Genomic DNA, 14,982 nt, shown 5'->3' with positions numbered 1-14,982 from the left:
GGGACCCCATTGACAAAAAATCATGGGTCCGCCACTGTTGGTATGTATGAATGACAGTAGGAATGAAATGATTCATTACATGAGAATGAAAAATGTGGTGTCTGGTTGCTCAATGGAATGGAATCATCCATTACATATAAAATCCCATTCCATCAAAACAATTCCTTCCCACCACTTCCTTTTTTTCATTCCATGCCTCCTTCACCCTACTTTCTCAACAACACCACCACCACTACCATCGGCACCACCACCAACTCCGCCGACACCACCACCGCCGCCACCGCCACCACTATTTTCGTTGCCGAAGCTACCCCCATCCCCATTGTAGTTTTTTTTGGGTTAAAAAGTATTTTGAGATATGAGTGATTTTATTATTTCTATTTCATTTCTACAATTTTTTTGATACCAAACAATAAAAATTAATAATTGATTTCATTCCTATAGGTTAACCAAACAAGACAAAGGAATGGTAATGATCAATTTCATTCCTTTGTCCATTCCATTCATTCTCCCATTCTTCTTCCTTCATTCCATTACCTCCAACCAAACATACCCTAAGTATGTTTACGGTGCCTTTAGGTCGGCTTTGATGATATTTTTTAGAGTGAAGCTGTAACAATGATTTTCGAGTAACGAAACCAAACCAAACCGGCTTAGTTGGTTGGATCGGCCGAATTAGTCAAACTAGCCAAAACAAATGAGTTTCTGAGTGTTTTGACGGTTTGGACCGGTCAATTATTTAAACAATCATATCATCATATATTTAATAGTTTTGTAAAAATGTTATTTTAAAATTTACTAAACAGTTTACATTTAAGTAAGAGTTTAAAAGAGTGAAAAGAAAAACATTAAGAGCATGAAATCTCTTAATATACTTAGATTAATAATCTATGCATAATCATGCATACCGGTGTGCTTGTGTGTGCTATGATCAAATTGAAGTAAAATGCATGTTTTTATGTTTAGTGTAGGAGATGTAAATGCATACATGTGTGGTGAATTAATGGAAAGATGGAAGTGAGAGTGTGCTAATAAACAACAAAATAGTTTAAACTGAAGTCCACCGTATTTACAGTGCTCCATCGTATTTTATGGTGCAACTTGATCTCAATCGCACAAATCCACCTTAAATAGAGTAAGTAGGCAGTGAATTTGGATGTTGGGTCAATCGTAACTTTTAGGTGGTGCCACTTGGTTTTTAGCGACTCTACTATGGTTTTGGACGAATTCAATTGCATTTTGAGCGCAATTTAACCGAGGTCAGGGTTCATGTATCATTTAGTTCAATTTGAGTCTCTAGTTTGTGTTGGACATGATTGCATTGTTTTTGTTAAGGGCCATCGGCAATTGTGATTCATGTGTTCTATGCAAGTCTCTGCTTGCTTAAAGATATGTTGTCTAAAATCACTTCATGTATCTTTATTTTTTAGTGTCTAATCATTAAATGTTCAGATATATGATAGAAGATTATGTTAATATGTTGGTATTTGATTGATCACCTTGTGTCATTTATATTGGCGCTGATTCATTATAAGTTAGATATGTAGCTTGTTTGTCTTTCATTACGCATTCTAGACTTGTTTAATCGAAGTTATGTTTATGTAACTTCCATATTAATTGATCTAGAAACTTGTATTACTAATTGTGCTATCAAATCTAAACTTGTTTGTGCTCATTGTTTATATCAATTGTCTTCTTATTTTTCATTTTAAGTGTTAATCATATCAATCATAACACCGAATCCAGTAGTAAGCTTTTGATTATGTTTTGCAATCAATTAAGTCTACACACCAACCAATAACTCTTTGTAGTTCGTCACCATATTTACACTATCTTATTTAAGTTGATTAGGACATGGAATTTTGATCGACACTTCAATATCAGTCACATACATACATACATACACCCATGCATGCATACAGACGTACAGACATACATACATGTTCCATACATACATATACAAATACATACATGCATATAATTATATGTGAATACACAGATATATTACATATGCATACATACATTATTGATTTTTTATTTATTTATTTTTTTGTTTTAAGATTTGTTTTGCTTTCTAAAGCTGGAGTTTATATAGGTTGCAAAGTCAGCAGCAAAAGTAACAACAATAATTTAATATAGTGCATACTAACTCATGAAAATTTATAGTTTTTCATAGCTGACAACTTTTGAAAAGTAGTAGTAACATGGTGAATTGAATAGCATAAAACTTGTACAGTTTAAATCAATCAATCATTTGATATATAGTTCAACAACCCTACAACAATCACATGCATCACATTCTTTAACCCTTCCTTTATTTCACCCCCCTTCAAATCTGGACGCCACAACTCCCATCAACCAGCATCAATAGCATTCTTTACTCATATTCACACAATCCATTATTTTTTTAATTTGCTTATATAAACAAAACTAAAAGGCACATAATATCATCTACAAATTAATATGATTATATATTTGCATGATTCAACTTATAATAAGTATTTTATCCATTCTTCTTATTATGGTATCCAACTAGATAATGTCATATGTCCACTACCTTAACTAAACTAACAAATTATATTTCCCTTGCCCCCACCAATTCTGTTATAATCTTTTTACTTTCATATCACTTCTGGCATGATTGATTGGATTTAAATTGATGTTTATATAAATATATAATAAAGATTTTATTAATAACCAATATATATAATGGATTTTCAATACGAAACCAATTTTAATTTCGTAAATGTAAAACGCCCATCACAAAAATCGGTTACATAAATGTTAATCTCACGTTTTCTCTGACTCATTATATTTAACATCTATCAGGTACATACTATATACAAAGGCATAATGCAGTAATTGCTCTTAGTGGTGTGCAAATTATGGTTCAGTTTTTCACGTTAACCATAACCATGACAGAATAGCTTCGATTGTGGGAAGCATGGTTATGGTTCGGTTTATGGTTAATTTCGATTAATTAAACAAGCCAAGTTCGAACTAAAACTTAAACTAAAGAACATAGCAAAAGAATCAATGACATCAAACAAGAATTGCATGAAGGTTAATATATACATATACACATATTTTCAAGGTTTTTCATTACAACCTTGATGCATATAATCAATCCACACATATGTATTATATTCATATCGGCGTAAGTATATCTTAATTCTTTTCATTTCGGTTAACTTTCAATTATTGGACGCCCTTAACCATAACCAATTAATCTTTGATTAATCTTTGCTACCGGTTAAATTAGTTCAATTATCAAATTATCAGTTAATTTCGATTAACGGTTGAGCTTTACCCGCCTCCCCTAAATTGGATTTTAATAATCCCAACTTTCTGTTATTGGTCGATAATAATCCCAACTTAGTTTATTCCCACAAGGGGTCCCAAATTTAAAAAAAAATTGGCTCTCAATAGTCCACCGTTAAAAAAATCTAACGGCGCTAAGTTTTTTCCGAATTTCAAATTGCTTTTTTAGGGCTTTTGATCGAAAGAAAGATACGAGTCGATTGATGTAAAACTTAGCTCGAAAAGATACTCCAAATAACTTAATTTTTGTTAATTTGAAGTTCATACACCCAATTTGAAGCACTAATTAAGTCATTTGAAGCATCATTTCGAACTAAGTTTTACGTTAATCAACTCGTATCCTCCTTCCGATCAAAAGCTCCTAAAAAATCAGCTTGAAATTCGAAAAAAAATTAACACCGTTAGGTTTTCTTTTAATGAAGAACCATTGAGAGCCAACTTTTTTAGATTTGGAACCCCTGATAGAAATAAATTAAGTTAGAATTATTATCGGGCAATAACAGATAGTTATGATTATTAAAATCTAATTTTATTTTTTATATATATATATGAACACATTGAGGAAGTGGATTTCCAATAGACAAGTGTATCTAATGTGGGTCCATGTTATGTCTTTAGTTTCTTTTCCTAAATTTACACACTTTTTCTTCTGTTCTTTGGTATGTCCGCAACTATCTCTCTCTCTCTTCTAAAAAAAACATTATAAATACCACCATCCATGCAAGATCTCCCCTAGTACACACAACTCATGTTCTTTCTCTCCTTAAACATCAATCTGTCTTTCTAGTTTCTATCTATATATACACACTTATAGATCATTCACATATTATTATTATTATTCATTTACATAATATGTATAATAATATGGCGGAAATTGATCACTATCAAGCCAAGAACACAAACAACAACACAACAAAAAATTTAAAGATCTTTGGTTTCAAAGTATACGAGGATGATCAAGATCAAGAAGTTGACTCCACCAAAACACCTTCCGAGTCACCCGACTCTAGCGGTTGTTTCCCAACCGCCGACAGTAGAAAATACGAGTGTCAATACTGTTGCAGGGAGTTCGCAAACTCCCAAGCTTTAGGTGGTCATCAAAACGCGCATAAAAAGGAGCGTCAACAACTAAAGCGCGCACAAATGCAAGCAACTCGAAACGCTGCCATTTCGTATATCCGAAACCCTATAGTCTCCGCCTTCGCCCCGCCGCCTCACCTCCTTACGCACACCGGCCCGATGGTAATCCCGTCGTCGGCCGTGGCCTCCCCGACGTGGGCTTACGTTCCACGCGCGGCTCCTGGGTTCCACGCGCCGCATGGATGTGTTTTGCCGTCGGGTTCATCGTCACCGTCGGTTCGGAGAGGACCAGGGTCGTTATCCTACACCAGCAGTGTAGGGGATCAGTCTTCGTTGACCAATAATATAAGGCCATATCATGAAGATGTGCCTTCATTGAGTAGGTTTTCTAGGGGTGATGGTGGGCCCACCTTTGATGATACATTTGGGCTTGATTTGCATTTGAGCCTTTAGCCTAGCCATGGGTTAATAAGGACTAGTGAACTGGTTAATAACTGGTTTCGGTTCAGTTTGATTTACTGTTTCGGTTTCGATTCAGATAACTGGTTATGATTTGCACCTCCAGCTCAGCCAGCTTGGTTCCAGTGTTTAAGATTTTAGTTTAGTATCCGAAAGACAACTGATCACGTCTTTTTGGCTTCACTGTAAACTCGGCTTGGAGAAGCCGTTGTCGAATTTTCACCCACTTGGATCTTGTAAATTATGATTTATTTATTTATTTACTTGAAATTAGATCTCTCTTTTATTAATCTAGAGTTCACTTTTTTCTTTTTACGTGTTAAAAATCTATTAATGTAATTCCAAATGTTTATACGGTTAATCATGTATAATTTAAATTAATATTCTATACTAAATAATAAACGATAATAATGGGGTACATTATTAGCTTTGTAGACCGTTTAAAATTTGGTTTTTTCTCTCTCTCCTATTAAATATTGAATGTCACGTGCTGTCTATCATTAAATAAATTTCTTTAACCTACTAAATAATATGATCACACACTACGTCATATTCTTTAATTTTTTATTAAATGTTTTAGAAAATATATAATGTGTATTTTAAATAAATATTTTCTAAAAAACATTTATTTAGTATGTGCAATACACATATTTCTAACCTTGGTGGCTTGGTATAATAAAGCACATAATTTTGTGAGGCAAAAGTTGAGATCATCTAAGAAAAAAGGATAAGTCAAATGTGGATCCAACAAAGCTTTATATAAAAAATGTGGTTTTTAATGATGCTCTTTTGTAAAATATGAAAACCTGTAAAATCCTGTTAGTGCCGGGCAGTTCGCTTTTATGATGATTAAATATAAAAACAGTTAAAGTTGAATTCGAAAAATAAGAATTTGTTAGAAGCGTTTAAAGTTTAAACGCGTAAAATCCTATCACGCCTTTGAATGTTCAAATGGTTATGAATTTATATCTTTCATACGACTTTAAGACAATAAAACACCTATCTATAATCTATATAAAAGAGTAACACTTTTTGCTAATATGTCGCGTTCACGTTGTTTCTCAACCTTTTAACTTGTTTTCGTTATACGGGTATTAAAATAAGGGGAAGAAAAAGGTATAAAGTATAAACCACCTACATTTTAAATATACTTACATAGAATTCGGTATTTTTTCTCTTTTTTTATGACGCGAATTTAAACAATTTATATAATGACACATATGATGATATCTCATTAGTTGCTCAACAATCTATAAAGAAATAATTTAACATAACTTATGATTTGAATAAAATTTAAGTATTTCACTATTTCTTAACTAATATCCTTCTACACAAATAAATAATTTATTTAACTTTTGGTAGATATATTTGAAAAGGTCAATATCATAGTTTTCGTTGGACAAAAGAAGTTCTAGTGTTGTACTTTCAACTCTTAGAAACGTATGGATAAAAATCTCTATCAACAAGACCGCTCATCCTCGTGCTTATGTTATTCTGAAACATGATATGTCGTGTTTCATTTGTTTAATAACAATACAGATCATCCGTGAAAAAGACTATTCATTTGAAGATTGATGTGCCCGACCCATCAAACAAAATCAAATAATCAGAGATTTATGAGGAAAAATTATATAGCACATCACATATGTTTCCTTTGGTAGGTTGTAGTCGGTATAAACGTTAAGTCTAATTAACCACGCAAGAAAAAGACACTTCTTGATGAAAATACCAGGTGTTTAACAATTAAAAACGCGTATAAATAAATACAGGAGTCTTTTAATCAAATTAACAAAACCTGAAGCGGATATTATTCACCTTTAATCGTTTTAGAATTAATAATGTGAATGGTTTAACCTAGGATCCAACTATGGCTGCCATAAATCAAGTGTTGTCACCCAAAAGATATATGGTTTTCATCATTTCATATATATTTTCAAATGTTGACATCTTTACATTTGCTTTAGATAAAAGACTTTTTGACTTTTTCTCATGCATGTTTATACTCCACTACTTTCCTTCCTACACAAGAAACCCTTGAGAACATATCAAAAATCTAGTTCCATAAACTAATAAATATCTTAATATTCCACTTGTGTTTGTATACTAAAAACAATACAGAAGCTTAAAATAGAGTTGCACCTCAACATATGATGTGTTGTGTGGGGCCTACGGTTAACCATCGATTGGTACACGTGGGCGCGAAATGGTGTCATTGCTAACATCCATCAAAGCAAATAAGCAATCCCTTTTGAAGTCAACTTACTTCTAGTGTGATCAACTAATTCAAAATCTTTGTTCTTTCTAGCTAATGCTCGTTCGCCTATACGTTGTTGTATATCTTCTTTGGTTAGTTTGGCTCGCTTTGATGCTTTCTCTTTAGTTGTTTTAAAACTTGTATAGTATAACATGCACCAAGTTTCAAAATTTATAACTTTTGCTAAAGAGGAAATTTATGGAGATAACCATGGTATAAGTTGAGCACGAAAGCAGCTGGAGCACATCCAAGATGTCTCTCACTTCTTTCTCTAACTCGCTAAGAGACTCGATGTTTGATAACCTCTGTGGTTTTTGAAGCTTTTTGTGCAAATCAGAAAAAGTAATTAGAATATATCGCATGACGGGAAGTTGGTTTATTTAATAAACGAATAAACATATGAGCATATGTCTTGTTTGTTTATTTATGTTTGTGAACGTTTGTTTATGTTCGTTAGGTTACATTCATTTATGTTCATTCATTCAAGTTTGTCTAAGATTGACTGCTTATATATTTATTTAAATGCTTTAGGTCCTTAATATAATTTGGTATAATTTTATGAAATTAAAATATTACACAAAATACAATATGAGGGCAATATATAGATGTTCACGTCTCTTTGTAATTGGTGTTTCCTCAGCTATGTTCGTTAATATTCATCCAGCTATGTTTGGTTATGTTCATTATTTATTTTCATTCATGTTCGTTTATGCTCGCGAACCATTCGTTTATACTATTAATGTGCAAACATAAATGACTATAAACATGCTCATTTTCTTATCTGGCACGAACAAGAAAATTCCGCTGTTTTTGTTTGATCGTTTGTCCGGTTAAAGTAAAATGAGTCGTTTTATGAAATTAAAATATTACACATTACAATTTAAGGTATATATAGATGTTCACGTCTACTTTTAATTGGTGTTTCCTCAGCTATGTTCGTTAATACTCATCCAGCTATGTTTGGTTATATTCTTTCTTTATTTTCATCCGTGTTCATTTATGCTTGCGAACCATTTGTTTATACTATTAACTCACAAACATAACGAGCATAAACATGCTTATTTTCTTAATGGACACAAACACGACCAAACCCCCTTTGTGCTCGTTTTTGTTCATTGACTCGTTTGTGAACGAGTCAAATGAAAACAAAAACAAAAACTTAAAAAGAAAATGAGTCAAACGGGCGGGCCGAACACCTTCTTGGTAAAAGTGGTTATTGAGCTCAAATTGTATTGCTAATGATATAAAAATGTCCTAAAATCATTTATTCAACAAATACGATTATTATGTTTAAATGGCTTTTGCAATCATATTTAACAGACCAACTATTCATCATAAAAAATAAGGTGAGCCCACACCAAAAGATAGCATTATGACCCGATACCAGCCCGGCCCATTTCACCACCTTTAAAGTTGACTTTTGGGTCAACTCAATATACTGATTACTGACCTCAAAGCATGCTAAGAATTTTGTTTATCAATAATAAAGCATTTTGAAGAGCAGCATTTAATATAATAGGTGTATGTAAATCATCACACATTTTTTCTTCAAAATGGTTTCTAAGACTCTTGATACATTTTTGCAGGGCCGTCTCCGAAAATCGCTACAAATTTTTGGGCCAAGCAAATATAAATTCGGGTCTTAAGTAAAATATAAATTCGAAAGCTCATATATAAAAAATAAATGATACGATGATAATTTGGATATAAAGATGATAACTTGGGCCTAATACAATTTTTTTAAATATATCAATATATAAAAAACGAGTCAATAGGTTTACTAGCAATTTTTTAAGATATAAATATATAATTTTAAAAAAAAAATCGGGCCTTCGGGATGATGGGGCCTAATCGGTCGACCTCCCTGCCTCCCCATCCCAGACGGCCCTGCATTTTTGTGCATCACCAGTAGCCGAATATTTATTTCCACTTATTTTAATTTCCTCTTGAAATTGAGATATAAAAACTGCCACAGTCTTCCAAGGTCTACCAGTCAAACAAAAAGTCAACACTTCAAAAGTATCTAAACAGTTAAAAACTTAAAATGCTATATTGTTGCTTACTTGTACCTGATATATGTAACAAAATAGCCTCTGATGAAATCTCAATCTGGCTATTAATTAATTAACGAGTGACGATAATGTGTGCCCATTAAAAATGCCTTAACGCAAGCGGGTGATAAGTTTTGTGACTTCACGGATAGTGAAAAACTTTCCAACTGATTTTGACATTTTTTTTTATTATTTACGGTTACAAAACCGTTATGCATCCGGTAACTTATATTGCTGTTTGGGCATGCAACACAACTTTGAGCTATTTCATTTTCATGATGTGGAAATATTAAGTCCATCCCGCCACCATGTATATCAAATGTTTTGGTTAAATAAGCGCGCTCATTGCACTGAATTCAATGTGCCACGAGTGGGCCCAGTTGATCTCCCCTAGCTTCGCAGCCTGAAAAATATATTTTAAAATATTTCATAATAAATGAACCGAACATTCAGTGAACCGTTCGTGGGTGTTCGGCACGAAGTTTGTTTATTTAACAAGCGAATGAGCAAGAACAAAATTTTTCTATTCATTTAGTTAAGCAAAAGAAGATGAGCATATGTCTCATTCATTCATTTATGTTCGTCAATGTTTGTTTACATCCGTTCATTTACGTGCGTTTATCTTTTGTAGTTTTGTTAGTTTACATGAATTTAAGTTAATTTATTTACAGAGTTTTCTAAAGCATTACAATTTAGTCTACTTTTAATAAAATTCTAGGCCTGACATATTTATGTTCATGTTTAGTTTTAATTGGTGTTGACTTAGTCATGCCCGTTAATCTATATTCAGCTATGGTCATTCATTTACGTTCGTGAACTGTTTAGTAACACCATTAGCAAACGACCATAAAGGTATACAACCACACTCGTTTTCTAAATGCACGAACATGAACAAAAAACTCCGTTCGTTTGATGTTGATTGTTTGTCCGTTAAAAAAACAAAACAACAACAACTCAGGGAAAAATCATCCGGATTTCGTTCTTTTGAATCGATAACAATCCTCCCACTGGCTCCATTATCTTCAAACTTTTGTCCCGATAACCGCCCATAATTGGGAAAATAAGTGTGAATTATGCATTATACTATCATCAATCTTTTTTAAATACAATATATATATATATATTAACATTATTTTAGACTTGTTTTATCATATTTATAAAAAAAAAATTTGATTACATATATAAATCACAAGTTACACATGTGTAAATTTATGTGATAAAAATTTACATAAGTGTAAAAAAAACATAGATATGCGTAAAAAAAACTAATTTTTATAATTGTAATCGTAAATATAGATGTCAAAAGTGATAAAACTACACTTAAATAATATTAACATACAAAATTTTTTATAAAAAACATTAATTATTAAGAGTTCCTTCAAGTTCTTAAATAATTTAAGAGTTCTCAAATGATACTAATCCTCTCTCTCTCTCTATATATATATATATATATAAGTATAAAATGAAAACCCACTTGAGTTGTGAAAACTTTAGAAACTCATTCTCAACCACATGTTTTTAATTAATGTTTAAATCTTGTGGTCCACAATTAAAGTGAATAAAAAATATAAATATAAATATAACTTTTTCTCTCTCTTGAAAGCATATATAAAAATTAGTAAAAAATGTTAAAAAATAGCAAAACATTTTCTTTCGATGTTTCGATGTTTTGTTTTAAATGTTACAACATATATTACATGTAACAAAAAAAAAACGATGTTACATAGGGTTTTTGCGGGTTTTCACAACTAAAATGGGTTTTCATTTTAACCTTACCCTATATTATATATATATATATATGGCACCTTTTGTATCATATTCTTTATTTGATCCATATGATCTGAAACCCGTGGCTGTTCGTTAACTCGTTTGAAGGCGAATCTTGTGGTTGCTCGTTTAATAATCTGCATGCGAATAACTTACAATCATATTAAAAGTGAAGCAAGTCTACCTAAAGCATATTGCATATTCATAGCATTTGGTGCAGCACTGTTCTTTTGTTTTGATGGTTGATATTATAGTAAAATCAGTATTGATTTCATAAGCTTTGAGCATCTTACCTTGCCATCTACATCAGTGAAGTTTCGCGCGTATTTAACTTAATAGCCCAAATGTTTCAAATACCTTAAAGATGTATATTACGAATTGGTTAGTTAAGAGTATAGAAACTAAATAGCAAGAATTAGGGGTGTGCACGGTATGGTTTGATTCGTCTGTTTGCCTAAAACCGAACAAAAAACCGGTACTTCGGTTTTTGTAATTTTGAAAACCGTTCGTTATTGGTTTTCCGATACAAAAAATTTGGGCCGAAAAAAAAAGTTGGCCCAAAACTATAAAGTTGGGCTTAGAACGTTTTGTTAGTTAATAACTAATTGATTATTATACATTTATGCTAAAATATTCGAATAACATATATATTAATTTTTTTTATATACTTAAAATTAAAAAATAAAAATCTATATATTTGGTTCAGTTTTTATCATTTTTTGAGCTGAGCTTTTATGAGCTTGAGCCCTCAAATATAACTTGTTTAGTCGGGCCTTGTGTATTTTAAGTTTTACATCTTTTGGACTTGTATTCATTAATCTCATATGTAATTTCTCTCATATGTTATCGGGTAATCGGGTATTTTGGAAATCGCAAACCCTTAAAAATTACAAAACTAATCCCAAACTCCAATGGGACGGGGCTTAGCCATCTCAACTTATGTCAGGGTCAGGGGTGGCTCGTGGGACAGCGAAAACAAATTAAGGCTTTAGGCCCACACTTACTTAAGGCTCCTAAGTCCAAAAAAACATTATCTATAGATATTTATATTTTTTAATGGGTATAGTAAACTCAAAGTAATGTATTGGTGTTGTGGTAGGTTTGGTTGTTACTAAAGTATTGGCCATGAGTTCAAAACTTTTAATATGCAAAATTTTTTTCTTAACAATTGTCATGAAAAGGCCCCAAAAACTTGTTTCGATTTAGGCCTCCACATTCGTTAAGCCTGCCCTGGTTAGGGTTTAGATATTGTTACGGGGCAAAGGGCAAAATGGTCTTATGCCCACCAGGTAGCAATGTTCATTCATGATTCTGCTGTTTTTCGGATAGGGATTTACTGATGCTAATGATTAATATGCATTGATTTAGGCATAATATAATGTATGCATACATATAATGTAGTAACTAGTAACTGATAAACGAACTGGTGTTTGTAATATGTGGTGCGTATGCTTCTTTGTGGAACGATAGTGTATTCACTAGTGAATACGCTTAATGCATCACTGGTGAATGAGCTATTGTGGAACCATCATATACGCATTACGAGTATATCCTTCATTAAAGTGGTTTCGTTGGCGAATACTATGAACTTAGTTATCCTAGTGATACATATATTCAACTGTAAATACACTATTTATGAAGCTAACATAAACCAGATTGTATTCTCTAGTAATTACACATCAACTTTTAATAGTAGTCGTTGCCTCGTTGGTTATTTGTGAAGGTATTAGGTAGGGCTAGCCCGCGGGCCAGTGAAACCAAGCAAGGGCTTTAGGCCGTACTTAATTAAGGCCTCCAAATAAAATATATTGTATATAGATATATGTTAATGAACCTCCATAAAACAAAAATATGTAATGTATTGGTTTGGTGGTAAACCTGTTCGAGGCTAGTAATAAGTGATTTTTTTTTGGCTTTTATTCAAAAGTGTTATAAAAGGGTCACAAAATCTCATTTCAAATCGTTGAGCCGGCCCTGGTATTATGAAGCATGGTTGGGCATGAGGATGCGCCTTGTGGGCGACCGCACAGGGTTTGACAAATTTTCCTTTTTTACTTGTTTTAGACACACATACACCCAGACTTGCATATAAATACCATATGTCCTTAAAAATTAAAATACCTTCTCTGTTTTAGGGTATGGAGTGTTAAATAATATCAAAACTTTAAACAACTTCTCAAATTATAGAAATGGGTTTGACATAGGAATGAGAGATGAATACTCTTAATCCCCATGAGGCATGACCACAAGTTGAATACAAAATATTAATGTAGGCCTACAATTGAGCTTTGTGACATGCCAATGAAACTAGCATGGGCCTTAATAATCTATTAGTATATATAAGAGTAATGCTCATAAGTCATAAGGTCTTGGGCCAAATTTAAGGGCCCGTTGCAAAATAAAAACACATTATGTCAAGAGCAGTGTTTTTGAGACCCGGATTTGGTCCACTTACCGGTCTGGTTCTATATAGTTCGTTCGCTTCTTAAACAACTGTCCGGTTCGAAGCGCTTCATCGGTCCGGCCAGAGACCGGACCGGTTGAACCGGTTACTGTGGGAAAAAGTATTGTTTTTTAAAATCTAAGTTTTTTCAGCCTTCACTGTTATTTTTTAGCCACTAGTAGTTTGGCCGATCCGACCGGTTGCCGGTCCGGTTCGCTGTCTGATCCTCTTATGGACTGGTCAAGAGTCAAATTAAGTCACTAAGATAGATTTTCAAGCCCATGAAAGTTTTCTTTAGCAATCCTTATTCCTTATTAGTTATGTTCAAATTTCTTTTAGAATCAATGGTTAATAATCCTAAATTTTGCTTATAAAAGTACGAAACTAAGATAGGAAGAAAATACATTTGGGTATGTTTACATGTTAGTGTTCATGTCAAATATTAATTTACCCGTATATCCACGAAATACGCGAAAATATGTTTAGAAAGTTAAAACATGATGAACTTTGTATATGTAATTTTGTTTATACATGAAACTTTTGCCATGTAGATTTTCATGTATCTATTTTTCTGTAATTCCACTTTATATTTATGCATTTGATTGATTTATGTAGAACGACAAGTTTCTAGCTTTTCATATCTCAGGCTCGGTTTGTTTGCACCCCTAGACGGAGTGTTGTTCCCAAGCACAGATTCGGGAAGGATTCCAATCAGTACGGAAATCCAGAGTGTGGTGTTTCCGCCCATCTTTCACCTTCTTTCCCATCCTCCAACCCGTCAGGACCCATTTCCTCTTTGTTCTTTCATGGATTCGGGGTGGTGAACTTGCTCGGGACACTTTATCATCAATACCGACCACTACAAGGTGGTGTTCCCGCTGGTGCCAATCGGCACATGCACTTGTCTAGAGCCGACTCCGTCCACACTAATGGGTTTTAGAATAAATAAATTTAGCTAGTTCTTTATGTTCTAATATAATTTGGGGGTATCATTAAATCCATTTACATTGAAGATAATCCAACTCTTATGTACTACATTATTCAATGTAACACGTACAAGTGTATTATGCGTTAAGTGATATTTTCTGGGTAAACGTAAAAGTAAAAGTACAAAAAAGGGAATTCACCTTCATCATCCAAAGTAATAGAGACATGCAATTATTAAAGCAAGGACCACATTTCAAAAGGTAAACAAGGGTAATCAAAATTCAACATAAAACAAGGGTAACCTGTTCTTTTGTTCTTGAAATCTTTGACATGGGATGCATTTATTTCAACCATTTCTCTACTACTTAATTATATAGCTAGCTACAAGCCTACAACCATGTTTTTATATAACAATTTATATTTACTATTTAGATATTCAGAATTATTTTATTAACTTCTTATTTCAGTTTCATGTTTATTTAGTAAAACTGATGTGTAGTCTTATGTACATGTGTTTACATAAAAATAGCATGTAAATGTTATTGTTGAATCATCAATAACAATTACAATTAAAAACAAGTATTCAGCCCTTCTACTATGATTACAAAATTGTATTTAGAACACTTACCATAAAAAAATTAAAAAACAAACAAAGTTAGAATTGCTTTTGTTAAAGGAAA

At 32.7% G+C, this 14,982-nt stretch overlaps 2 pseudogenes; one reads left to right on the top strand and one right to left on the bottom strand.

The window, feature by feature from the left end:
• The first annotated feature begins 4,160 nt into the window (after nt 1–4,160).
• Nucleotides 4,161–4,877, top strand: LOC143553483 (zinc finger protein GIS3 pseudogene; annotated as a pseudogene).
• A 1,682-nt stretch (nt 4,878–6,559) lies between these two features.
• On the bottom strand, nt 6,560–10,222 carry LOC143553493 (cysteine--tRNA ligase 2, cytoplasmic-like; annotated as a pseudogene).
• Between the last annotated feature and the right edge of the window lie 4,760 nt (nt 10,223–14,982).

This window comes from Bidens hawaiensis, unplaced genomic scaffold (assembly GCF_021521415.1).
Source record: "Bidens hawaiensis isolate Kalapana, Puna unplaced genomic scaffold, B.hawaiensis_p1.1 tig00017249_1, whole genome shotgun sequence".
Lineage (NCBI taxonomy): Eukaryota > Viridiplantae > Streptophyta > Magnoliopsida > Asterales > Asteraceae > Bidens > Bidens hawaiensis.
This window is presented reverse-complemented; position numbering and strand designations above follow the sequence as displayed.